We start from the raw sequence: 25,517 nt of genomic DNA, 5'->3' as shown, positions 1-25,517 counted from the left end.
CAACAAAAAACTAATTGACGTACAGGCAGTCCCCGGGCTACATACAAGGTAGGGTCCGGAGGTTTGTTCTTAAGTTGAATTTGTATGTAAGTCGAAACTGTATAGTTTATAATTGAAGTTCTAGACAAATTTTTTTCGTTAGTCCCAGTGACAATTGGAGTTTCAAAATTTGTGCTGAAATTGGACTAAGGATTATTAATAAAGCTTCATTACAGACACCTTACAGCTGATCATTGCAGTCTGGGACTAAAGTAAAGCATCCAGAGAGCTTCACCAGAGGTCACAGTGGGCAAAGGGGTCCATCTGTAACTATGGGTTGTCTGTAAGTCGGGTGTCCTTAAGTAGGGGACCGCCTGTATTTACCTTTCCCTCATTCTTATGTGTGTATATATTAATGGACATCTACCATCAGATATACCGATGTAGACTACTGTAACTTACTTGCTCTGCGTGTAATCTAGGGGATTAAATTGTTTCAATTGGGTCCCGCTACACTAGCATTATTAAAATATATAGACTTTCAAAAATTATGCAAATTAGATTGTAATTTATGCACGCCTTTGTATGCCAGTGGCATCAACTGTCTGCAAATCAGTTAAATGAACAAAACTGCACCTAGAACCACCTAAAAACTGATTGTGATGCAGTTGTAACTGCAACGTGTGACCGCATCCTCAGTTGCAGCATTGTATGCCAAAAAAGCCAACTAATAGGTGGCATCAGGGTGCTGCCACACGGGGCGTTCTTAGACCATTTTTGGACAGTTTTCAAATGGACCGAAATGGTATGTTTACCATGCGTTTGGCTGGTTTTAATCCATTTCTCACCTGCCTACACTTCTAGAAATTAAAGGGATATTCCCATTTCCGCAAATTAATGTTATTGCTTTTTTTATAAAAAGTTCTAAATTTTCCAATATACTTTCTGTATCAATTCCTCACAGTTGTCTAGATCTCTGCTTGCTGTCCTTCTATAGAAAGCTTCTATGTTTACTTCAGTGGACAGAAATCAGACCATGATCACACAGGTGCACGGCTCGTTAGTATCAGAGAGTAATCAGAGCGGTGGGATATAACGAGCCGCGCACCTGTGTGACCATGGTCAGATTTCTGTCCACTCAAAGTAAACATAGAAGCTTATATTGGAAAATTGTATACATTTTTATAATACAAACAATAACATTCATTTGCTGAAATGGGAATACCCCTTTAAGATAAACAGGTTCAAACCAGCCAAACGCATGTTTAAAAACGGTCCAAGAACGCACTGTGTGGCAGCACCCTCAGACTAGACTAGACAGGCCACACGTACAAACCTAATAATAATAACTTAGCAATCATTTTCCATATATACTCGAGTATAAGCCTAGTTTTTCAGCACAAAAAATTGTGCTGAAAACCCAAACTCGGCTTATACTCGAGTAAAAAATATATAGGTTTTACCAGGTTTTTGTGGTAAAATTAGGGGCCTCGGCTTATACTTGGGTCGGCTTATACTCGAGTATATACGGTACATGTATTTTTTGTGCAATAACATAGTGCAACAAAATCAGATTTTGTTCAAGGATGGCTATATCTGTAACTAGACACATCCAGCTGAGTTGAGAGGTAATGGAGAGCATATCCGTAGGTTAAATAGTCATAATGGATGGATCAATAAGACCAAGTGATCAGCAATTACTTCTCAAGCAGCTAAAATGTTCAGTAAAATGTCTAAATACAGAAATCTTTTTTTTCTCTCCTTAGTGAGGGGGCATCTGTACTGGGCTAGAAGGGTTGATTTAGGGGAATTAAAAGCATAAATATATTATAGTATTATTGTGATAGCAAAAATAAAGGCATTAAATAATTATTATCGAAGGCTAACATTATCTGCCGACATAAGCAAGCCTAGTCAGAGAAGACAGCAAAACTTCTTGCAGATTCATGTTATGGTCGCAGGGAGGTGACATGTCTGATTACTAAGGAAAATGAGGCAAGTCATGAAAACATCATGAAAGAAAATAATCTACGTGATGGATTAGTTACTGGTTTTCGCTGATTTGTTGATACATTATACACACAGAGACATCATGCTGACAACAACAGATATTCTGATTGTAGAAGTAAAAATATTTGGTTCCAACTATCCCATATGGCAGTGATGGCGAACCTTTAAGATACAGAGTGCCCATACTTCAACCAAAACCCACTTTTATGTCGCAAAGTGTCGCAACATGACAATTTGAGCAGTAACCTATTGATCTCAGCGCCAAGTTTCAATCGTATTGGCGTTCTGAGGACACCAATACAATAGAAAGTGGGAGACATTTGGTTGTAGCTTCCCTCCAGGGTCCCCTGAAGAGGAAGAATCAGGGGACCCAAAGCAGGAGTTCCAACGATAATCCATCTCTGTCCACACCTTCTCACTCCTCCTTTAGTCCTGGCAGCCAAATAGGTGTCACTTTAAAATAGTGCTGAGCGTGGCGCGTCCTGGGCTGTATTGGACTGCAGGAGGAAGCCTTGAGTCCTATTTGGTAAATTCCTTGCTGAGTGCCCACAGAAAGGGCTCTGAGTGCCACCTCTGGCACCCGTGCCATAGGTTCGCCACCACTGCCATATGGGATTTGTAAAAGATTTTTGTAATTCGCAAACACACATAGCTGAAAACCTTACCTGCACAGGCGGGGAGGGGGCTTTGGCACAGTATGGATGACGTTCTGCAGGATTACTACTCAACTAAGGGTGAAGACACACATGGCGTTTTTGGGCCGTTTTTACTAAGTGCGTTTTTTGAAAATGCATGCGTTTTTGTCCGTTTTTCCAAAATTGCGCAATGAAAAAAGGACAAAACCGCATGCGTTTTTAAAAAACAGATGCGTTTTGTAACGCATGCGTTTTTAACGATCTGAAAACGTACTTAGTAAAAACGGCCCAAAAACGGCCCAAAACCGCCATGTGTGTCTTCACCCTTAGGCTGGCGCCACACGTAGCGCTTTGTCTGCGCTTGCAAACGCAAAAGCAGACAAAGTCGCGCCCACCGGGGCGGGGCTCAGCCCGATCGCATCCGCGTTTCTATGGAAACGCCTGCGATCGGGAACGAGCCGCCGGTGTTTTGCGTTAATTTAACGCAAAACACCGGCGGCTCGTTCCCGATCGCAGACGTTTCCATAGAAACGCCGATGCGATCGGGCCGAGGCTCGCCCCGGTGGGCGCGACTTTGTCTGCGTTATCAAGCGCAGACAAAGCGCTACGTGTGGCGCCGGCCTTTGGAGGCAGAGATTTGTCTGACTGAGACAAAAAGTCTCAAAGTAGAACAACAAACCAGGCACTATAGTGATAAATTCCACCCCCCCCCCCCAGAATGCAATAGGCTTAGGGTGATGCCACACATGTTTTTAGGCAGTTTTTGTGCCATTTTTAGTTGCGTTTTCAGATTGTAAAAAAAACGCATGCGTTTTTGAAAATTAATACGTTTTTGTCCGTTTTTAATTGCGCAAATTCAGAAAACCGAACAAAATCGGATGCATTTTTAAAAAACTGATGCGTTTTTTACAATCTGAAAACGCACTAACTAAAACGCATGCGTTTTTTAACAGACTGCTTAAAAACTAACCAAAAACAGGTTCAAAACGCCATGTGTGGCATCACCCTAAGTGTGCCATCTGCAAAAACACAGATAGCACACACAAAAAAACAACATTTGTGTGCATGTAAGTCTTAAATATTAACCAAGGAACTGTATAGTAGTAAATGGCAGAAATGATATAATTCTAAAATGTAAAATCAGAAGCTCGCTATTGTTGGTTGCCTATTGTTTGTATAGAAAAATAAAGCATCTTATATACTGCATGTGATGGTTTTCCACGTTATTTGTTTAACCTCTATTTTTCACTAATGCGTTTTAGTCAGATCTCACATAGATTTGTAAAAAAATCTTTCGGCTTTATTAAAGTTGCTCTCAAAGAAGTGCTCCTATGGGTAATATTTCTAAATAGGCATCAAGTGTTTCAGCAACTCATGTCAATTTTAGACTTGTATCTTCAATAGGAAAGCTTGTGCAGCATAAGGTGTCCCAACCCCCAACATTCAGCTGCTCTTCTACAGCTGACAGAAAATCCTGCACAGTCAGCAATCACTTTCACCATGTCTGGCTGCTTGGCTGTCACCGCTCAATGCTACTAACCTGATGAAGTCATAGGAACCCCTGTGAGCATTGCTTAGGGATAGTGGTCAGCAGTGCTAATGTACCTTACATGCACATTCACCCCTCTGCAACCTTCACATACCAGCATCCTACCATCTATTAAATTGCATGTAGGGAATTTCATAGCTCAGAATTACTGGTGATAAGGAAGATGCATAAGAGTGTGATTTTTCACAGCGATATAGCAATTTCAACTTAATGCAATGTAAAGTTTCTAAACTGTGCAAGCAATGGGGTTACATGTATAGAGGACACGTCGGTTTTACACTGACCCTTGCACACAAATGTGTTTTTATGGCCGTGTGCTATCCGTACAGTCCTGACTTAATATGGGTAGCACATGGTGACATTCATTTCAATCGGTAATACGGTCATGTAATTGAATGGCCCTCTGTACCGGTCATAGTCGTGTCACCCAACTTCCTAGGGCAGTGATGGCTAACCTATGGCACTGGTGCCACAGGTGGCACTCAGAGCCCTTTCTGTGGGCACTCAGGCCATCACCAGAGATGACTCCAGGTATCTTCCTGCAGTCCCAGACAGCCCAGGACTTGCTGTGCACAGAGCTATTTTAAAGTGACAGCGCTGCCTGGGACTATTTTCTGCTGCATTGGTGTCCTCGGGTACTGGTATCAATGAAAACTGTGACATAGAAGGGAGTATAAATCACAAATTAAATGTCTGTGTTGGCACTTTGCGATAAATAAGCGGGTCTTTGTTGTAGTTTGGGCACTCAGTCTCTAAAAGGTTCGCCATCACTGTCCTAGGGAGTGCTCAACCCCTTCTCCTTCCTGCACCCGGCCATATACTATGCCCAGGTACAAACCAGCTCAAGAGAGAACACTACATAGCTGTAAAAATATCACTTTCTCTTCAAGAATGACCAATATCACACCAATCCAACTATGTCTCGGATGTTTACTCTTGGATCAGCCACTCACTTCCTACTTCAGCAGAACAGGAAGCTCAGGAATTCCAGGACAATATCTTAGTAAAGAAAACATAGGCAAGTAAACAAATACGAAACATGGATCACAGAAGGTTTCCCTTAAAGTGATTTTCCAGGGATTGATGCCCATCTTTAGGATGCACCTAATAGGTAGCCAGGGCTTCAATAAACACAGCTCATGTGCGTTGATGGCTTCATGACCTCGGAGGGGGCAAGTGTCCAAACTGTTAAAACTTAGGATCTCATGGTGTAGCGACGCTGTCCAGCCACAATTAGGACGAAAAACCCAGTGCTCTCTGTTTATACGGTATTGAATGGTGCGGGGGTGGGTGCTGACCCCCTATTGAGAACTTATCCATACACCTCTCATGGTCATCTAAATTTGAGAAAAAATATTTTCCATATCTAAATTTTAGCAATGAAATCTGAATCATATTACATTTAACTATTAACCAAGAACCTTCTGTGATAGTTTCAACATCCGTGCCACTCACCCTAAGAGACCTCTCACTTGATCAGGCACTTGTCTATTTTAAGCTGCTGCCATCAAAGGCCATATATGCAGCCTCCCTGCAGGATAACATACTGTTCTTATAAACCCAATACACCGTGCATGCATCTCCCAAATACTATCTGCAGTTTTACCATCTAGAATACTATAAGCCGCCAGTGATCATATCTGTAGCATACAAAATGTGCTTCCATAGTAACAAGATAAATAGTTCCTCAATATCTCCCCCAGAATGAATATTCAAAAGCCATTAGACCAAAACCACAGAGAAAACTAGATACAGTGTCACAAAAAAAATACTAAAACACATAAACGGGAAATATATATGTACTTGTCACACATCAAAACTATAACTACATATTGACTGGCCGACTATCTAACCAGGATTCATTCAGCGCATGTTGTGAAGGAGAATCATTATAATTATTAATTATTATAAATAACACAAGGATGATGCAGGCTAGCCTTCAGTGCATGAAAGCCAGCATAACCAAAATGGAAAGGGCCTCTGTGTGCATCAGTAGTTTATGTTGTTCTTCTCCTATAAAACAGAAGCTATTGATAGTCAACTTTCTCTTACTCTAGTAACAAATTTAAACATTTTAGAAGGACACAAAATTAAAGATGCACAAATTGAAAACTCTGCTAAAAAAGACAGAACCGAATCAGGGAAAGATCCATGATATGCTCAGATCCCATCAAAGACAAAGGAGAACAGATTACCGTCCCTATAACCACATAGGAAAATGTCAAAACCACAAGAAGAAACTGACCGTTCCAAAGTATTTTGTCACATAGATGCCATCATCAAGTAGTGGCGCACCATAGTCTGGATCAACAAGTAGAGAGGAGCCCGAAGTGCAGATCCGCTATCTGGTAAGTGGCCAAGTTCACTTCAAAGCGGTTTCTGAACAGAATGGAGCAGTACTTTGGGCTTCATTCTCTGGGCTGATGGTGAGGTTCTCAGCTAATTCCTGAATGACTGCCCCCCCCCCCTATCTGAAATGGGTGAAATTTTATATAGATATGAGGGGAGAGGGGAAACACTAAATGTCTGAAACATTACTATTACACCGACTAGAGGACACCCAACTTATGGACTGACCTCTCTGCCCACTGTGACCTCCTTTAGTCCTTTAGTCCCCTTTAGTCCCAGGCTGCAGTGATAAGCTGTAAGGCGTCTGTAATGAAGTTTTATTGATAATCCTCGTTCCCATGACAGCACAAAATTTTTAAAATCCGATTGTTACTGGGACCATAAAAATGGTTTTTTTTCTGGAGTTACAATTATAAAATATACCAGTTCCTAGTTACATGCGAATTCAAATTAAGTACAAACTTAAAGAACCCATCCTGTACGTAATCCGGTTACTCCCAATATACAGTACTTTGGTAAACGTTTGGGTTTATATTCATGAATGATCTATTATTTTCTGGAAAAAGGGTTATTGCATTCAACCAAGGAAATTTATTAAGTGTGTAGGAAAATATTTGAAAAGTTTAATTAAATTTCTACATATTGCAGTAAAATTTAGGATTTTTTTTAAATTCGAAAAACCTATTGGCTTTTCAGATTATGTGAAATGCCTCAATATGTAAATGAAGCAATAAGAACATGTGTAATCCCCGGGAGGGAGCTGCTCTAATCAGGTATTTACTCTGCAGTTACTTGAGCTGTTTGACCACAATGTATATAATGTTTCTTCTGCCCTCCCAGGCGTTGATTCAGCAGGATTATTCTGAGGCTTGAAGTATAGAGGGAGGTCGCCAAGGACAGCAGACATCCCATTCCTGGACTGTCACAGCTAGGCAGGATACATTACAGTATGTCGTTGTCTGGACTTTAATCTGTAAGTGGGATGAGTAGTATACATTGTAAATACAGAGCCTACACGCTTAATGGACTGCAATCGTAATTATATACCTATATGCCGCACTATATGAGACGGATGTATCCGTCTATTTATAATACAGGAGCCGGAGACCTGAAGAGAGGTTGGAAAAGTATCAGCTGTAGAAAATGTCATGTTCTGCTCTATTATCCAAACCACTCTCAAAATAGACTCTTAATATACAGCGTATTGGGAATATTTTCATAATGCATTTTCTATTAGGCCAAATGGACAAGGATGCTCTGCTTGAAATCATTTCCAATGAAGTGGATATTATGTATTAGGGTACCTGCGCTTGTTACAGAATGGTAGATGGATTTACCCCAGCAGAACGTCTGCAGCTGTTACACATGGAACAGAAACCTGCCCAATTCATCTGGTTTCCATTGCGTATAATGCCTTGGCAGAGGGAGAAAGGGAAATCCCCCAGTAACCCCTTATAGTACTAAGGCTACATTCAAACGAACATATGGGGGACGTACATATATACACGTCCCCCATACACTTCTATGGCCTCACAGCGCCGTACGGGAGCGCACTTGCAGGTTTTTTTTTGCAGACCCATAGACTTCTATTGCCTTCCGTTATCTGCACCCGTGAAAAAATAGGACATTTTTTCCATGGACAACGGATCAGTGAAAATTCAAGTCAATGTGAAAACACCCATATAAATCAATGGCTTGGTGAGGCATCCATGGAAATCACTAAACCGCGGATGTGAAAAACTAAGGGAAAGAGCCCTGAAACTTCACATTTCCTCACCATGATCCACAGCAATAAGTGACATATTTATTCGCAGTGAATCAGTAGAGGCACTTTGGCTGCAGATTTTTTTCCACAATGTGTGTATGGAATTGACAAAAAACATACACATATACTCATACACTGCAATGCCAATCTATTACCCTGTGCATCTACCACATGGGAGAATAACATAATAATACCATGTGTACCCTTAGACTCCTTTCACTATCACTATCACTATCCATAAGTTTAAAGGGGTATTTTCGGCTAAAATATTATTATAAGGAACACTTACCAATATCAATTTGATCCAATTTAGTCCAACACTCAGCACCCCCACAGATCAATCGTGGTCAGCAGATAATACACAGAGATTGGCACAGGAAGCAGACCCACAAGGGCAAAGGGGTTTCCAATGCAAATGTGAACATCACCAATGAGCCCCCCTCAAACTTGAGTTCATTTTATTGAGTTTGTATAAGCAAAGGGTTTTGAGAGTAACTATAGAAGGCAGTAGAAGAGCTACTCTTTCCTTTGGACCTTGCATACAAGCTTTCACATAGCCGGCTATAATACCGTATTTTTTGGCCTATAAGGCGCACCGGACTATAAGGCGCACCTCTAATAAATGCCTGCTAAGACATCTAGGTTCATATATAAGGCGCACTGGAGTATAAGGCGCAGTACCTAAAAATGACCAGCAGGTGGCAGACCTGTGCACAGTTCAAGCCAGCTACACTTCCCGGGAAACTTGTCTTCAGCGTGTCAGAGAGCTCCGATCTCAGAGGTATGGGCTGCTGGGGGTTAATGCAGGGTGATGCAGCAGGGGTTAAGCAGTCTCCCTCTGCCCCTTCTCCTTCCCTCCTCAGCCAGGGTGTTATTCCTGTGGGGTTCTCTGTGGCTCCTTCTCTTTCCCCTGTTACAGGGCTGGCAGGTATGGGGGATTGTTTACTGATGATGATGATTGCCTCGTGGTTGGCACTATGGCGGCCCCGGTCTCTCCGTGCTAGGGGAGGGCAGGATGGGCACAATGTTAGTTGTGGTGCCAGGGCACTTCAGGAGCTAGGGACCCTGTGTACAGTGTGGGAAGGTGCAGGAAACTTCTGGGGATGGAGCTATTAAACACTGGTAAATGTACAGTACATCTTGTCTGTAGTACATTTCTGTATAAGTTCATATATAAGGCGCACTGGCCTATAAGGCGCACCTTTGATTTCTGAGAAAATTAAAGGATTTTTGGTGCGCCTTATAGGCCGAAAAATACGGTATTTGCACGTGTGATTCCAGCATCTGGGTACCCTACATGATATATTCTACTTCCCCCTGCTACAAGGCACAGGCTTTACCACTAAGGCGGATCTCAGATAATATTATTATACCTAACCACTTCACTTCAATATAGACTCTTGCCCAGATGATTGTAATAATGTAGTAACAGGGAATATTAGATGTTATATAACATTGAATCCTTTTCATCTTGTTACCCCATTGGTGACATCAATAAACAAAGCTTAGATGGGAATAATCAAGCGTAGTAAAATTAATCTTGGATATTAATGGTATTATCAATGGTATTTACTTAGCGGTATTTAACTAATTTATTGCCAAATTAACATCAGATTCTGCTTAGACTTGAAAAGCATCATGTTAGCGGTTTCTATGACAACCGCAATCACTAGTGATTCTCGCAGCAAGATAAGCACAGGTTGGCACAAATGTTCTGCATAATGGCCTTGAAAGCAATATTCATCTTATTTGGAGCATGTTAACTGTCTTTTAGCCTTCTGTAATGGAAAACAGCTGGGTCCCGCAATAAAAAAGCCGGGGTTCTGTTTCTTGACAAGACAGAATTTATCAGATGGGCCTGGTCACAGTGTAGACCATGAGGGGCGGCTGCTATATGTATAGCACAGGAGCCCCTATATCCACAACCTGCTTTACATTTCATTACCAGGCGAGACAAACAGTTTTTTTTATCCTTTTACTAAGATACAAATAGCGATAAAAAAAATTAGCACAGGATACGCTCCCACTACAAAAAACATCCTACAAGTGTATAAACGCTCTCTAGACCTAACTTTTAAGTTATGTTCTGCAACAGAAAATAAAAATCCTTTAGGCCGCATTCACACAATGCAACTGAATCGAATTTAGAAACTCAATTCAAGCGCATTAAGGAGGAGCTTCTTCTAATCGCTGGTGGATGTAGACCTTAACACTTACAATTGGGGGACATTTATCATATGCCATTCGAGATTGGCAACGAAACGCGTGGGAAGCCATTTATCACGTGCTCAAGTTCACCACTTGATTACTGGGTTTAGAGGGTTCATTGTGGTACTCACTCCATTATGGTGTAAGATTTGATTACCGTCTTTACCTAGTACAACTCATTATTATGTGTGTGTTATATGTACTTTGGATACTACCTGGTGGTACCATCTATACATGATACCGTTTGTATTTATGTATTGGAGGGCTATGCTATAATAATATATATTTAGTGCATGTTAGGTTCTATGTGTAAAATTACTTATCAGGGTTTATTGTTGGAGTTAATTATTATATGGCTTTTTACTTTTAACTGCAAATGGTTTCATATCTATTGTGTCTAATGTGTAATAAATTTAGTTTTTAATTTTTGGAAGGCATATACCCACATTTCTTTTATGTGGTTTAATATGGACATTTATCATATGCAGATGTTCCTACAACGGCGTATGAAGTCCACGGCCCTCTGGATGTATCTACTGGGTGGCTGCGCTGGTGGACAATTCTGCGGCAGTCCTGCCTGATGTAGAATTGCGCTATAACCTGCAAACTTTCGGGCCTGAATCAGAGGTTGGTCACAATGTACAAGTACATTTTATATCCATTATCCAGCACAATCAGACTTTTTCTGGACACACAAATTTTAGATGGAATAGATCTGCATTTGAGCTCCCAGTTTTAAACATGCAATAGGTAAGTAAACAGCAGTCGTGATTAATGGAATAATACTTCACTGATAAATGACAATTGCTATAAATCTCCATTAAAGCGAAATGAATGAAGATAATAACAGGCAAATTTGTAACACACAAAGGTGAAACCATTTCTCATCCCTGCTTCCCCATTTTACTGTTGACATATTGTCACCTCCCGAAATTAGGTCAGCCATGTATTCACCATGAAAATAATGAGCTTTGATAAATCATCTTAGTAAAAGCCTGCCGTCCTTTAACTATTTCTCAATACCAAAGAAAACAGATGTCATCTAACAATAACATACAAAAAACTAGGAAATAACAGACCCTCATTGTGATGTCAGAGGCATGGTTTTTAGCAGCAGGTAGTGCATTTCAGAAAACACTAACTTTAACTTTTTAGTAAAAAGCCTTTAAAATATGAAGCATGGGTGACTCAAGGCATTTACCGAAAAAGAATATAAACCTGGTCATAGTAGGCAGAGATTTCAATACACACACACACACACACATATATATATATATTACACATATATACATACATACATATATATATATATATATTATATAGCGCCAACAGAACTCTATCTACACAGTATTATGGCCCTATGCAACTTACAGGTTTTGCAGAAATGTAAAACAGTAAAACAGTACAGTAACAGTAAAACGGACACATGTCAGGGCACGAGAGAGGAGGAGGGGATGAGTGCTGCATAGAGATACATGGCGCACGGCCCGTAATACGGGGAAAGATAGGACATGTTCTGTCTTTTCCCCGGGTACAGAATGGTATGGTGCCGCACGTGTACTGCACCGTACTGCTCCGTATGCCCATTGCCAGACTATGGGGGATGTATATACGAAGCACCCCCCCAACGATCATGTGAATGTAGCCTAAGTCCAAGCGTAAATGATTCATTCACACTAGCCCAGATCTATTATTCTGGCTGCATTAGTTTTCTGTCTGCATTTGTCTCTTTGGAGACTGCACATATATTTATGAATTGTTTGTGTCAGTTTTGTGTTTCCAAACTTTAGAAAAATCTGCACCCAAAAGGACTTGTTAGTGCTTTGTCCCAGTTTACGACACATTTATCAAAGGAGCTCGGCAGAATTGTGTTGCACGCTGTATATAAAAGCTGCAGACTTCCAGAGCACTGCAGATAATTGAAGACCGTGCGCTAGTATTGAATAATCTGGCGCACCCTAAGGCACTAAGACATTTTGCCTCACTTTTGAGGCCAATATCTTTAAGGTTGCCCACGTTTGCTGCATACTACACACAGATTTTCCAAGTGAAACATGTGCAGTAGTCCCGCTGGCCTTACCATGTGCACATAGGGGCAGATTTGCTTACCCGGTCCATTCGCGATCCAGTGGTGCGTTCTCTGCAGTGGATTCGGGTCTTCCGCTGATCCACTAAGGAAGTCCCTCCGACGTCCACCAGGTGTCGCTGCTGCACTGAAGTTCCCCGAGGTCCGCCAGAGTGCACAATCCTATTCCTGGTGAAAGTAAGCGCATGTCCTGCGACACTTTTTTTTTTTTTTTTTTTAAATGCTGCGGTTTCTCCGAATCTGTCGGGTTTTCAATCAGCCATGCCCCCCGATTTCCGTTGCGTGCATGCCGGCGCCGATGCGCCACAATCCGATCACGTGCGCCAAAATCCCAGGGCAATACAGGGAAAAATCGACGCAAATCGGAAATATTTGCGAAACCCACCGGTAAAACGTGATTCGGGCCCTTAGTAAATGACCCCCATAGCCTTACTTTCTAAATGAAATATTCTGATACATCTAGAGGATATCCCAAAGATTATCATTCCAAAAAATACATCAATATAATATTTTATTTTAGCTTTACATTCATCATACATACAGTAACTGCACTGAATATTGTCATCACCAGACCATGTGATGTCAGCGTTTAACAAGACCTCAGTATGCAGTTGAAACAGGGAACAAATACAACCCTGAAGCATTGTAGGGAAATTTGGAATAAATATAAATGGAGGCACACTTTATCACAAGTCTGATTTCGTACTTTCTCTTTATTCCAGTAATAAGAAATGATGGAGAATAGCTCAAAGTCTCTTGAATTATACATTCAATAGGCTTTTAGGACGGTACTGGAAGTAGCATCATGATGCTCCAGGTATTGATTCGGAAGACATAAACCTCTGTATAGATATCTCTCCTCTTTTTTGTCATTTATCTCTATTAAATGTCTGGATAGAGCATTCAGTTCTTGTTCATGCTTTGGTGGATCGCTCATTAAGCAGAAAATAGGTGATCTTAATTCTAGGTACCTACCTCTTCATCATCATGACACACATGCCTAGCATCTCCCCATCTCTAAACATTATTTTTAATGAATTTGTATACAAAGGCTACCTATGCAAACTGTATGAGCCAAGAACAACTGAAAACTGTATCTGTTCCATATCGTTTTCCATAGCAAAGTTTTCTATGCAGTTGAGCTGCATGCATCCAATAATGAGTACCGTATTTTTCGGACTATAAGGCGCACCGGATTATAAGGCGCACCATCAATAAATGCCTGCTAAAATGTCTAGGTTCATATATAAGGCACACCGGATTATAAGGCGCACCATCAATAAATGCCTGCTAAAATGTCTAGGTTCATATATAAGGCACACCGGATTATAAGGCGCACCATCAATAAATGCCTGCTAAAATGTCTAGGTTCATATATAAGGCACACCGGATTATAAGGCGCACCATCAATAAATGCCTGCTAAAATGTTTAGGTTCATATATAAGGTGCACCTGATTATAAGGATAAATGACCAGCAGGTGGCAGACCTGTGCACAGTTACAAGGCAGCTGTTGTCTGTAAGTACAGTTCATATATAAGGCGCACTGGACTATAAGGCGCACCTTTGATTTCTGAGAAAATCAAAGGATTTTTTGTGCGCCTTATTGTCTGAAAAATACGGTAATCAAGTTTTCTGATAAGGCCAACCTGTAAATCCAAAACTTCCACTCACTGTATTCTACTATATGGTAGACAGAATTGAGAAGAACACTTCTAGTACAAAGCTACAAGTGGTCTCTGCTGATGTAAAGGAAGTGTGTAGTCTAGGAGCTTCAGGATGGGGGGCTACCAGCTGACAAAGCCATGAAAGGTTTCACAATGGATAATAGGCTTACAATTGCTGGAATACTAAGAATGTGTCTATGTCATAGAAAACATGTAGCTAAAATGGCACGCTTGGCTAATAAAGCTACGTCTGGATGGATGCCAATATGCCCCAGTGTATTGAAAGGTTAAAGTGTATATTACAGTTTAGCAAGGCGTAAACAGATGCATCATCTTTATTCCGTCCCCTGATAATGACTGTATGCCACAGAGCACTCCAAAGGATCAGAACAACACAAGGCACTTGATGGCAGACAGGTTTTTAATTGCATGAAGTATGAGCGTCTATCATCGGGAAGCAGGGGATTTGTCCGCTCTGAACATGCCTCTCCTAATGCCTGGAACAACAGCTCTTTGCGGCTTCTTTGAGAAGTAAACAAGGAACTTACTGAACCAAAGTGATGCACTTAGTCCTGATATACTACACTTCTCTATCCACTACATGTACAGTCACTATACAGACATATTTGTGCCCGATCTAGAAATGATCTGATAGTCAACATAAGGAACAGCAAAGGGCAACTTTTAGATGAAATAGAAAATCACTGCTGGCACTTCGCTTTTCATCTAGTTAAAAATGTGTCTTTTGGGGTACATAAAACATCACTGCTTAACAGAGAGTGGAAGACTCCCTTACATTTTATCACTTAATGGACTACAGTTTGGAGCCTTGAAGATTTAGGAGCCTTAGTTTTGTTGGAGGCTGTTAAGTAGAAATCGCTCCCTAAAGATGACTGCCTTCCCTGAATGAACATAAAGATATGGCTAACTAGTGGTTAGGACCACCCCCATGACTCCTTATGGGACTGCCCACTGTATATTGTGATATATATATTGTTACTCTATTCTCAACATACAAAGATTTATCAGACAATGATACGTCTGTTTATGCAAATATAACTGTGTTCTATTAAAAAATGAAGAAATTATGACATTAATTCCACATGATCTGTGGAGAGAACTTATTTTTGTACCCTTCATCCTACAACATTTTCTGTACCAGAGATGTCAGTGTATCTTGTATGAGTCAGCTGGTAGCATGGAAATAAAAGACATCTGATTTATTACTTCTATTTTTATCTTTTATGAAATCCTTCAAGCCATGTGGTCTCTTTTTTTCCTTAGTATGTATGATATATGATTATTATTATCTCTCGCACTATAGGAGAAAATATTACCCCCGACATGGGATGAAGGCGTAAACGGAAGGAGATCCTGTATGGAAAACCTTCTAATCTAAACACTGTATTATATACAAGGTGGAAGTCAGATTATTGATGTATGTGCCATATGGATCCAAACGCACACATTCTCAAAAGATCTAAAGCGGCTAATGAGGCAAACAAGCATATACATATACAGGACTATGTATATACCCAAGCTGCCAGCTCCGCATCCTCTACACGAATAAGCCTCCCAGAGATTATGTTTAAAGGACATTCACAAGTCAAGATGACAAGCCATTACTTCAAAGCATCGTCATATAGCTGTATAAACCTTTTTTTTTTATTTTAAAAGGGTTGTCCAGTCACAACAGGTTATGGGAGAGGGGATACATTTTTGAATGGTGGGGTTCTCCGGTGTACCCCATTTCACTCACTGTCTATGGCTAACACCCTCTGCTCCATAGAGATAAACAGGGCAGCCCAACAAGCACAACTGGCTGCTCCGGTCAGATCGGGGTGTGACGGGTGTACATCCGAGCCCTGTTTTTAGTGATCCGTGTTGGTCCCATCACTGAGATCATACACTGATCAACAAGTTAGGTCCTATCCTTTGGATAAGGCCCAACTTGCTTAGTTAGGACAACCCCTTTAATTAAAGTAAAAAGTAGCAATATGGACTATACCCTAATATACAAGAAACAGTATGACAATTATCATATCCAGGCTCTTTCTCCACCATCACCGCCACATGCTCCACATTCTACATTATGATACTAAAGATAACAAGAACATGTATTGGGATTTGGGACTGTTCCCTCCTACACCATTCCCTGGTGAGCTCATTACCTAACCACAATAGATGAGGCTCTGCCAGAACCACCAGGGCAGTAAATGCACAATAATAACAAGATACACTGCAGGCTGTTTGTCCACTCTCAGGATGTTACCTGATGCTGCCCCAATCAATCTCTTTCCTTTTTACTTACTTTTAAAGGATTTGAATTTAAAATAATCAATACAACTTTTCAAAGTGTAAAAAAACACTGAATAAAATAGGATAAAAATGTATGTATTATTGGTAACATCTATGATGGATTCAGTAAGGACCACCATGCAGTCTGTCTGGAAGCTTCTGAAGACCACCACTTTGCCAATTAAGGCATATGGAGACTTTTAGACATTGATGCTTCACTAGGGGATTCTGGGAAATATGCAAAAACATTTTTCAGGGTGGGACCAGGAAAACTGTTAAAGGAAACCTACCACTTGAAGTGGCAGGTTTCAGATGGAAATACCGGAGCACCAGCTCAGGGTGAGCTGGTGCCGGAGCTTATTTTTGTTAGTGTTTTAAACCGCTGTATTGCGGTTTAAAACACTTTTTAAACTTTATAGCCGGCGCAGGGAGGTACGCGCTCGACGCTTACCGTGCGCGCGGCTACATAGGAAGTGAAGGAGAGCCGCGCGCATGGTAAGCGCCGAGCGCGTACCTCCCTGCGCCGGCTATAAAGTTTAAAAAGTGTTTTAAACCGCAATACAGCGGTTTAAAACACTAACAGAAATAAGCTCCGGCACCAGCTCACCCTGAGCTGGTGCTCGGTATTTCCATCTGAAACCTGCCACTTCAAGTGGTAGGTTTCCTTTAATCATCTGCAAAATAGAGCAGGCAATAATAAACAGCAGGGCTGTGGAGTCGGTAAGCCAAACCTCCGATTCCTCAATTTCCCTAACTCCAACTACCACATACATGGAGAATGTTGAAAGAAACCTACCACTGCACACCACCCTGTAGTCTATTTAATCCTGATGTTGGCACATACTTTGGTTAGGCACAGCGATTTATGTAAATGAGCCCTCCGGTGCTACCCCTATGTCATCAGCTGCCTGTAGATGCCTTCTGATAGTTAATTATTCATGCCTCCGTCTTTCTACCTGCTCTCCTTCAGGTGCCAAGAGCAGTGACGTCACCAAGATCTCCGCACTTATCACGCATGTGCAGACACTAACTCTCAAACACCCGTCCAGCGATAAAATATAAAAAAAGGGGGGGGGGGGTATTATTTGGACCACAAAGTGAAATATTGAAAAAACTAGGCCCATGAAAAAAAACGTCTAACTGATTTTGGTTCATTTCAACTCACTGGGGCACATTTACTAAGCACAGTGCAAACTGTACTATGTGCAGTTTACCTGTGTAGTGTGCAGAGGGCGCCATTGTGGCGTCTGTTCTTCATGAATCTGGCGATCCCTGCACTGCACTTTTTTTGGTGCACCACATTTCTTTCTGACTTTTCATGTTAAATCTGGTGCACACTCAGAATAAGCACCGGAACGCCCATCTCAGTGCAGACATCTCTGTTGCATCAGGAATAGTGCAGCCACAACATAAAAGGGTCGCCTGCAAAACCTATGTTGCGTGACTACTTCTTAAAGGACACCTGTCATCAGGTCTCTGTCACTTGTCCTGTCACCTCTACCTGTTGGAGCAGCTCACAAGGATCCCATCCCAGCCTTTATCTAGTCAATTCATACATTAATCATTGTAAAATCATCTTTTCTTTATTATGTAAATGAGGCTGGTCACATGGTCAGAGGCAGTGATGTCATCCCTGTTACCTCTCCCCTCTCCTCCCCCTGCTCATGTCCATGTGTAATGTGTAGTAAAGCATTGCTAGTGTGTGTGCTGTGTCTGCTGACATGCTGCATCCTCCTGATACACAGAGACACAGACATCAGCTACACAAGTACCTGACATGTTCTGCTATACACATGTGAGAGACACAGACATCAGCTACACAAGTACCTGACATGTTCTGATATAACATGGCTGCATCCTGGAGCTGTTGTATCTCTCCTATACACACACACACAGGCTGCAGGAGGCATGACCACCAGCAAGCACATGGAGCAGCCATTACATGGAGCAGCTGTCAGTCAAGTACTGGGGGTGTGGCTGTACCTCCCACTCATGAATAAGCTGGACAGCTTGAATATGCTAATGACTCATTGGACATTTCACAGGTCATTTGCATACAGCTTTAGGACCTCATTGCTTAAGTTTACAGGTTTGCGCCAGATTTATCACTGTGATGATGAATTTTGATGCAGTATAAGACTGTTGGTTCCTACTTTAGACCTACTCACGAGACCACGCCCATCTTCCAGAGGTCTTTCAACTTAAATGATTGTCAGAGTATTTGACCACCATTTGCCGTGAAGCAGTTTCATAAGTGTCCTTGCAGTCTACTGTTTCTAGACTTTACCATGAAATCAAGGAGTAAAATCAATGCCAAATGCAACAGAAGGGCAGTTTAAGAACAGACATAAGTGCACATTGTACACAATTATGCAGCAACTTTAATGTACAGAAGGACAACACAACATCCCGGGAGATCAAAGCCGCTTTAAATGGAAGAAATGCAGAGAGCAATTTGCTGTGACACTTTCAGAAGCCATTATTGACTATATCCAGCTTGTCACACCACATACAGCTTTGCTTTTTCTCAAAATCCATACATCCCGGCCTTTATACCTACAGCGGTAGAGAAGAATTCATTTATCAATTTATGCAGAGTGGAAAGAAGATGCCACACTGTGATATTGCAGAGGATGGAGATATTGTGACATGCAAATAAACCTGTTCAATCATGGAAAAATTAGGCATTTCTCCCACATTCTTAGGCTGTGTGTCGTTACTCGCTGCCCGTCTGATATCGGCACAATAGAGCCACTCATCAAGCCAATGTTCATTGGAAGTGATCAGAGGCAGCACGGTGGCTTAGTGGTTAGCATTACAGCCTTGCAGCACTGGAGACCAGGGTAAATATCCCAGGGTCAACATCTGCAAAGAGGTTCTCTCCGTGTTTGCGTGGGTTTCCTCTGGGTCCTCCAGTTTCCACCCACACACCAAAACATACTGGTAGGTTGATTAGATTGTGAGCCACATTGGGGAGAGGGCTGATTTGGCAAGCTCTGTGTAGCACTGAGTAATCTGTGTGTGCTATATAAATAAAGAATTATTATTATTATATGCATTCGCCACTTTCTCAGTGCGGTACAACATGGTACCTCATGATGCATGCAACACAGACGTGCCCAATAGAGGGCTATGGGGTTAGCCAGAGTTTGTGTGCATTGGCCAAATTAAATGTCCCAGGCCTGTAATATGTATTAGGATCTGTTCCTTATATATGGCTGACTGTTGGAAAAAACATTCACATAATCACCCATCAGAAGGAATCGGTCAGGCGTATTGACCATAGAAGGCTTGGGTAACCGGACCACTGTGTGTTGTAGTACAGTACTGTTATTGTCAATATTCAGGAATTAAACGTACAGAGTAATAAAATAAAATTAAAAGATTTGTCCCTTTGTGTCATGGACCTTGTCTTAGCTTTAGCGGCTGTAAGATTCAATGTTCTATAATATTGGGCAGTGTGGATTTATTATTATGTGTTATATGGAGGTGAATTAGAAATAATAAGAAACTTTCTGTGACTGGAGCTCTCACCCAACTGGTATAAGCTATTATATGCTGAGTTGGCAGGAGCGTAATTATCAGCCGACCGGACGTAATTGGGAGTGAGAAGAGCTGCTCGCACTCAGCACAACCACAAAAACAATGAAGTTCTCAGCAAATACAGAATATGAGACATAAAAATCCAAACCACCATCAAATAACGCCCCATCGCATACAGTCAGACGACCCTGAGAACGCAAAAGCGTTGTGAAAAGATTCTATTACACCCACCTGCCCGGGGAGAGGAAGTTACAGAACTGCAACTAGATATGTCACAGCCTGGATGCCAAAAGTATTAAATACACACATATTTGTGGAAATGCCAGCAAATGCTTGAAACCTACAACTGGGAAATGGTCCCTGAGCTATTCGTTCTTTGTTCTCCAAAGCTAAAATATAACCATATTTAGTAAATTCAGAATACTTAGCGCCCATATGAGAATAGAACAATATGAATGTACTGGTCATGTATCTTGCACACTGTAAACATGTATAAATCAGGAAGCTCAGCCTAGAAGTGAATCTTCCCCCATTAACCCTTTCTATACTGCTGCATGGAGTGGCACAGCAGGAAATCCCCATCAGCTGCCGAGTAAGGATGTTTACATAGCCTGTCCATCTGCGCAGTATACAAGAGACATCTATAGGGTAACCAAGGATTTCCTCATACCATTTGTCCGACATTTATCACATACTAAAAAGGGTTTTGAGGAGATAAACCTAATTTTGATCATCAACCTTACACTCTCTTCTCCTTATACTGGCCTGGATGGTTCTGAAGTGTTTTTTTTTTTTTAAAGGTGATATGTGTCTGTCATAAAACATAGCTTCTTAAAGGGATTTTACCAACTTATATTTTTATCCCCTTTCCTGATCCGACTGCTGGGGCCCACTCCGATCACGGTTACAAGGATCCTGTTGTAATTGAATGAAGGTCAAGGATGCATCCTCCCACATCATTCAATACAATGGAAGCATCAGAAATTTATGTTTATCTCCAGCACCCCCAGTGCCAGAGATCACAGAGCGCTGTGCTCTGCAATTTCTGTCCCTCCCATATCATCGAATCCGGCGGCTTCACTTTAGTCTCAGCAGACAGACCCTCACACTATTGATACAAAAATACCTTATAGCTATCCACCAATGAACATAACTGCACTTGCAGGACCTACAAGCTCCCAGTGTAAGGATCCACTAACAGGGTCTAGTTTCTAATACAATCTAATATCATACAAAGAAGTTCTGGATCCATCTGCTATTTGATGCTGTAATATACACAACTTGCTATCAGTGCTGTGTTGTATGTGTAATGCATGGCTAGGTGTAAAAGCTGAAATGATATGATATTGCTGTTATATAATTCACGGTGATACATCTTCTACATGTACACTATGGTTTGGGAGATATATTCACAAAAGGAGCGTGACATTCTTTTACAGGAATGCAAAATGTGACCCTAGAAGCAACAGGGCATAACTTACAAATGGCTCCAAGCCAAGTATTCTAAAACCAAGCTGTCATCTTTACCATTATTGTAATAGAGAAGGCTTCGTCTTCGAGGACCTGTGAATTTGCCATAAATGTCTGAATTAAGAGTACCCGTGGATCATTTGGATTACCTAAGAGAGTCACATGGAAGCTTTTCTCTTCTGCCTTGAGCCTCCCTTCTTGTTTGCACGCACATTGTACAACTACATGTGTAGAAAGTAACACACTGCTCCTACCATCTGTACTGCGCCATATGAGCAGCACAACATTGTTCAGATGTTCGCTTTATACATAATTCTCTTACAGAGCATATGATTCACTATGTGTGATTAGCAAAATATCAAAAAGATTTATATAAAGAAAATTTGATAAAAAGCTAATAAACCCGTATAAACAAATATTAATTTCTAGAGAGTGGGCCCCAAGGACCTAAGGGTTAAATATACATTGCTGGAATATTCATGTCCTCCCATACCTGTAATGACATGCAAATCATCTCCATGTTATGTTGGAAGAGAATGAATCACGATATCCCACAAATCCAGAAAAGTGGAAAAGTGACTGGACAACCTCTTTACAGCCATGTGTCATGTAAACATCGGAGCTTTACAATGTTTACTTGTGTGACACTACTGTGCATGGACATCTGCCTGACAGCAGGAGAGGAGATCACCCCAGAAGAGAGGGATCGACTCTACACCAATTACATATATGTCATAATATATATATATATATATATATATATATATACAGTGAGACGATCATATAGTCGTAATAAACCTAACATGTAAGACATGTAAGGTAGGTAACCATCAAGAAGATATCCCTAAATACAATCTCACACTACAGTCACTTAATGATATGCTTGTGGCATGAAAGCCGCAGTCACACGAGACTTCTGTTACTCTCTATGGGCATAAAAAAATCCCATGCACCCTAGTGAATATATTATAAATTCCAACATGACCTGAAATCTCTCCATAGTGAATAGGTCAAAAGCAGCTTTATTGTTACATGCAATTCTGAGTTGCTGTGTGAGGGCGCGTTCACACGTTGCGGTTTGACCTGCGTTTTCATTGCGTTTGAAACGCATATACAACAGCTGAGGAGAGGTGATTTGCCTAATTACATCACTGTTAACGTTTCCGTTTACAAAACGCATCATAAACGCAATGTTAACGCGATGTTAACGCATGGTAATGTAATTAGGCAAATTACCTCACATCAGCTGTTGTATATGCGTTTCAAACGCAATGAAAACGCAACCAAAACGCAACGTGTGAACGCGCCCTTAGGGTTAGTTTAGAATTGGTTATAAAATGTGTCTGAAAATCCATGGTGAACCAGAGGCCACGTTTACATGCTGCATTAGAAACGCAAATCAAACCCAGTGTGTGAACACAGTCTAAAGGGGTAAACTCTTATGAGAACTGATTAGAATGGGCCCATTGCAGATTAAAAAAAACTAAACATTGCCCTTTTGCAAGGAGGAGTCTGCACAAGCAAACCCCAACCCAGATGTGCACAACCAAAGACTGGCTACTCAGTGTGGTGGGTGATAACAGATTGGCAAGTAGGGACTACTTGGATCATGAATCCCTACATTCCATCCTCATCCCAGTGTTCGGTCTGTGATACAAGTTGTCCCTTCTTCCCCGCAAAACAGCAAATCCAAGCTGTTATCACCACATTGCAGCAAGATCTGCACCACAAAAGGCAAGAAAAAAAAACCAAAATGCACACATGCTCATGGCTCTGGCTTTACACTTTACTACATGGCAAGAAAGCTACTATACACTACTGTATATCGGAGGCCAAGGACATATGGGCGCAGGTTAGATGGAGTGAAAACACATGGATTCCTCGCCTATTCCATCCTTTGCCAGACAAGCCCCATCCATCCCCTGCAGGTAACGTGCGAGGATGCAGGAACAGTTTCTGTCCATCTTCAGCCACAGCTGAAATCTTTGGACTTATGTCCCACATGTTCCCGGACTAAGGCTGGGTTCACATCATGTTATTTGCCATATGTCCTAATATGGACAGTGACATCACCCTCCTCCTGCTCAGCGGTGTACCTGCTCAGCAAGCTCCCTATAGGCTTCAATTGTTGTTGCTCAGCAGGAGGCAGCATCCAACATATAGTGGTCAGTCAGAGGCAACAACTATGCCTCCCTCTACCACTATATGTAAATGTATGCCCTCAGCGTATCCATCAGGATCTTTCCCAATGTATAGACTGAGCATACACATAAAACGTGATGTGAACCCAGCCTTAGCTATGTTTTCTTGGGATCTGGGGTGCAAATCACAACCATGCGTGTGAACCCATGAGGATGTGTTCTATCCATGGAATTAAACAGTAAAAACAATGGGGGTGCACAGCTAGGAATTGTTACTTTTATCCTGCTGTGGAGGGGCAGGGATTTCACAGAACTGGGGTAAGACTCCTTGCATCATAGTGATATATGATACAAGGAGTCTCTTGAATACATCAGTGCAGAACTGTAGTCATTATAGCTCAGTACTGCTGTATTGCAGGGAAGCAGGGACTCCAAACTCCCCCAACACCCGCCAGATCTATCAGGTGGATTAGGCACAATTCTAGCTATAGTTAGTGTGTGGGGGCACTAAATCCCCCTCACTGGTACTCAGTCCATGACACAGGACACAGCACAGTCTGTGACCACGGACCAACCACTGATTTTTATTCAGAACGTCCCAATTCGGTCCCTATAATTTTTTCTTGATAATGAGGCCTGATGAAAGAAACAGTCTGCACATTTCTCAGGGGTCTCCTACAGTAACAACACATTTGTCTCCACCATCGCTCCCTTAGCCACAATTGTAAAGAATCTCTCTGTAAGTCAATGTAACATGTTCCCTGTACTGTGTCACATTGTGTATCGTTTACACGTATAACCATCCTTCAAAAAAGAAATGACATCATGTAAAACTGATGACATCATCAGTACACTATGACACAAACGTCAGATTTCCAAGCATAAATAACTGCCTAGTCATACCCGTACAGTACATGGAGAGACCTGTGGCTCCCACAATATGTGACAGGTACGAGACTGCACGCCATTGCAGAGAAGCCCCGGTGACAGGATGGCCCCCTCCCCCAGCACCCGGCCGGCACAGCACTGGGACAGGGAGCGGCTGACACATGGAAATCCCTGCTGCACACAGCAAGTCCAGGCCTGGCACAGCCCCGCCCGCCCCTGGGGGCCACATCTCCTCATAGCGGGGGCACCTGGGGCCTGAGCCCCCACTTACCTCCGAGCAGATGTCTGTGTGCAGGGTGACAGCTATGCAGGGACCGGGACAAGACGAGCAGTGCAGCCTATGGATGTGCGGAGGGTGAGGAGAAGGCGGATCTGCTGCTGTGTCACTGAGCACAGGGGGAGGAGAGCGGGAGGGACTGCAAACTTGTCAACTTTCCTCCTCACTGCTGAGCACAACTACTGTACTGCCCACAGGGTGACAGCAGGGGCAGTGCACACGTCATAGTGCGGGGATAGGGGGGCAGTGCACGCGTCATAGTGCAGGGAGGGGGGCAGTGCACACGTCATAGTGCGGGGAGAGGGGGGCAGTGCACGCGTCATAGTGCGGGGAAGGGGGCAGTGCACACGTCATAGTGCGGGGAAGGGGGCAGTGCACACGTCACAGTGCGGGGAGGGGGGCAGTGCACACGTCATAGTGTGAGGAGGGAGGCAGTGCACACGTCATAGTGCGAGGAGGGGGGCAGTGCACACGTCATAGTGCGGGGAGGGGGGCAGTGCACGCATCATAGTGTGGGGAGGGGGCAGTGCACGCATCATAGTGCAGGGAGGGGGCAGTGCACACATCATAGTGCGGGGAGAGGGGCAGTGCACACGTCAGTGCTGGAGGGGAGAAGTGCACACGTCATATTGCGGGGAACTGGGCAGTGCACG

At 42.2% G+C, this 25,517-nt stretch overlaps 1 protein-coding gene across 9 annotated transcripts in view; it reads right to left on the bottom strand.

Annotated features, from left to right (window-relative positions):
* The window catches only part of MBNL2 (muscleblind like splicing regulator 2), a 95,403-nt gene extending 70,367 nt beyond the window's left edge, over positions 1-25,036 (bottom strand). For 4 of the 9 annotated variants that reach the window (XM_072135444.1, XM_072135446.1, XM_072135445.1 and 1 more), the window contains exon 1: positions 24,859-25,035. The gene's annotated coding sequence lies outside the window, so the exon portion shown is untranslated. Of the gene's footprint in view, positions 1-24,858 lie in introns of all 9 variants that reach the window. The other 5 variants (XM_072135448.1, XM_072135447.1, XM_072135450.1 and 2 more) reach the window with 3 other exon arrangements.
* Positions 25,037-25,517: the final 481 nt, after the last annotated feature.

Source organism: Engystomops pustulosus, chromosome 2 (genome assembly GCF_040894005.1).
Source record: "Engystomops pustulosus chromosome 2, aEngPut4.maternal, whole genome shotgun sequence".
In the NCBI taxonomy this organism is placed as follows: domain Eukaryota; kingdom Metazoa; phylum Chordata; class Amphibia; order Anura; family Leptodactylidae; genus Engystomops; species Engystomops pustulosus.
This window is presented reverse-complemented; position numbering and strand designations above follow the sequence as displayed.